Source organism: Hordeum vulgare, chromosome 2H, assembly GCF_904849725.1.
Source record: "Hordeum vulgare subsp. vulgare chromosome 2H, MorexV3_pseudomolecules_assembly, whole genome shotgun sequence".
Taxonomy (NCBI): domain Eukaryota; kingdom Viridiplantae; phylum Streptophyta; class Magnoliopsida; order Poales; family Poaceae; genus Hordeum; species Hordeum vulgare.
This window is the reverse complement of record NC_058519.1, coordinates 613,728,291-613,731,887: the sequence shown is the minus strand read 5'-3', so window position 1 is coordinate 613,731,887 and position 3,597 is coordinate 613,728,291.

The window sequence follows — 3,597 nt, the reverse complement described above, 5'->3', positions numbered from 1 at the left end:
ATCGGATCATCCGTGCTTGAGCCGGACATCTCCACCGACATCGTCGAGCCGGCCAGGTACGTCCGCCAAGTAGTGACGCCAAATCTGACTCGCCCGGTCTTTGTTGGGTTCACGCAGGGATCGGAGGAACTAGAACACTTAGCGTCCCAGGACACTACACCAGTCAACACTGATGACGAATCATCCATGGGCGATTCAGATTCAATCCGGTCTCTACATGGGGATTGTCTTGGGGGCTTGTCGCTGGCCATGGACCCCGAAATCCTTGACCGAACCAGCCGCCATATCGCCATTTATATGGCTGGGGCGACTCAACCCTCGCAAAACCCAATAGGAGGCGACGGAACTTGCGAGACGTCTAGAAGCCCGACCGTTGTCTTGGTGGAATTAGCGGTGGAAATCACAAGGCTGATGGCGACTCCCCTCACACCGGAAAACCAGGAGGCAGTAAACACGGAGTTGGCGAAACTCAGAGAAGCAGTGGCAAAGGCTCATCGGGACGCCGAGGTGGAGTCCGCCAGGATCGAGACCCGGCAAGCTCAAATTACCGCCGAAAGAACTCGCTTAAATACTGACAACTGGCGGCTCGAAAGACACCAGCGCGCATCCGACGCCGTCCATCAACGGAGACACCAGGGTCGCCTGCTGTTGGGGATATTACCTGTTAAGTGACCCGCCGAATATGGGCCGGGTTACTGTTAAGGCGATTCATCCTTTAGGGCTAGTTGGGCCTCAACCTGGGCGGTTCAAAGTCGCAGGATGGTTATGATTGATGGAAGGACTCTGGGTTTTGCAAGACGGCGACTTAGAGACCGCGGTGGTCATGATTTGTAAAAAGGAAGGGACTCTTGTAAACCCTAAGGCTTCGACCTATATATAAAGGCGAGTCTGGAGGGGGAGAGGTAGGTTAGAAATCATCGAGTGCTAGGTTTAGGCGAGTTACACCTTCCTTGTAATCGAATCCATATCAAGACACACAAAAGAAGGACGTAGGCTATTACCTCTTCTCGAGGGGCCAAACCTGGGTAAATCACCGTGTCTCTCCCGCTTAACCCCTTTGAGTCGCCACCAAGGTGCGATGGCTCCAGTACTAAGTCCTTTCACGAGGACATCTGCCGTGACAAAACCACGACAGTTGGCGCCCACCGTGGGGCCTACGCACGGTGGAGTTGAGTTCTCAAAGGGAGCCCTACCAGGGTCTGGGAGTTATGCGGCGGCGCTCATGACTTGGAGCCGACGCGGCATCGCCTACATCGACAACCGGCGATGGGGACCTGAAGCAAATTCTCTCGAATCAGGCTTCAGGGTCCCCTTCGGCAAAATCAACGTCTTCATCGGCATGATCAAGTCATCTGTTCCTGAGCCGGACATCACCTCCGACATCGTCGAGCCGGCCAGGTACGTTCATCCGGTCGCAACACGGAATCTGACCCGCCCGATCTTTGTGGGCTTCACGCAGGGGTCGGAGGACCCAGAGCACGCGGCGGCTCAAGAGGTTACCCCCATCAACTCTGACGACGAATCATCCATGGGCGATTCAGATTCCATCCAGTCCCTCCACGGAGACGGTCTCGGTGGCTTGTCATTGGCCATGGATCCGGAAATCCTCGATCGAACCCGCCGCCAGATCGCCATCTACATGGCCGGGGCGACTCAACCCGCACAGAGCCCCGCCGGAGGCGATGGAACCGGCGGGACATCCAGAAGTGCGTCAGCAGTCCTGGTGGACTTAGCGGCGGAAATCACAAGACTAATGTCAACCCCCCTCATGCCAGAGAACCAAGCAGAGATAAACGCAGAGTTAGCAAAGCTGAGGGAGGCGGTGGCAAAGGCCCATCAGGATGCTGCGACGGAGTCCGCCAGGATGGAAACTCGACAAGCCCAGATTACGGCTAAAAGGACGTGATTGAACACCGACAACTGGCGGCTCGAAAGACAGCAGCGCGCGTCCGACGATGTCCACCAGCGGAGACACCAGGGACGCCTGCCCCATGATCTCAATCCGACTCGCCTGTTCGACACTCCCCAAACACCCGGGATGGGAGCCGCCCCAGCGGGAGGGCTGGGCCGCCCTCCTAACCCGCCGATTCCGCCGAATGAGGGTCAAATTCCTCGTTTCCGTACCCCTCGAGGCCACTTCTCTAACCCGGTGGATAACGTGCTTGCCGCAACTCGCCATCTGGAGTCTCTGCCGATCCACGGAAACACCCCAGCTGAGATCGAAGCAAGGAGCGCCATCGAGATGTTGAAAACGGCGGTGGTCCAAAACGCGCAGTTTTCACACAGCCCCGAGCGACTACACTCCACCCCCCAGGCGAGCTACACCAGGGGTTGGCCGGAGGATCAGCTAGCCGTAAACAGTGCCCCGCGACACTTCCCGCAGGACAACCCGCCCGAGTGGAACCCGCCGGGCAGTGGTCCACCCAACATTCAAGAGGCTCAGACTCCCCCCGCGGGGACCGGAGGACGAGTTGGGGTGCCCTGCTTGTCCCTGGCCCTTCGAAACGAAAGAATGCCCAAGGATTTCAAAGGGCCAAGAAAGGTGCCTAATTACACACTAGATCTCGAACCAACATCTTGGATCGAGGGCTATGAGATCGCCATGGACATGCTCGACGTAAACGAGGCGGTTTGTGCCAGGTATTTCACCATGATGCTCGAGGGATCGGCGCGCACTTGGTTAAAAAACTTACCCCCCAATTCTATCCAGTCCTGGGCCGAGTTGAAGGAGCGTTTCATCAAAAACATCCGGGGAACCTGCAAACGGCCGATGACAATCGTCGACTTGCAACACTTCGTGCAACGCCCGGATGAGTCGGCGCACCATTGGTCGCGGCGAGTCGCAGAAATTATCCATTCATCGGATGGCATCACGGCAGCGCAAGCTGTGCTTATCCTCGAGCATAACTGCCACTATGAGCCGCTGGTCCAGAAACTGGGGCGACTCAAACGGAAAGTTCAGGATATGGGCGAGCTAATGGATACCCTCACTAGGTACGCCGAGGCCAATGATACCAAGGATCCCGGTGAGGATGGTAAGGGTAACTCGCCCAAGAAGGGCGATTCAACCAAAAGCCACACTCGCCTCCAAGGCCGCAACCGTCATAACCAGGGGACCAACGGCAAGCGTAGGCCGCATGAGGAGCCCTCGGATCTGGTTGCCAACACCAACGCCAATGACGGCAAAAAGAAGAATCGAGGCTTCAGTGGGAAAAGACCGCGTAACTACGAAGAGCTGCTCAAAGGCCCTTGCCCGCACCACGCCACGGCCGACGGTCGGCGGGCCACTCCTGGGAGAACTGCTTCGTGATGCGAGAATTCCAGGCCGAGGCAATCAAGAAGAGCCAGAGCGAAGATCCGAACCGTCGCCAAGACCAACTCGCCGCGCCCAACCAAAGGCACAACCCCTTCGGCGGTTTTACCGAACAAGAGGCTCAAGGGGGGCCGCAGCCAGGCGGCGGCCAGTACCCGGTGCACCACCAACGGCGGTACAACCCGCCGGGAGTTTTCCAGCAGCCGCCCCCACAGGGGGCTCCGCAGGACCAGGATGACCATGGGGGCTTCCGCAACAATCCTAAACAGCTAAGTAATGGGCAA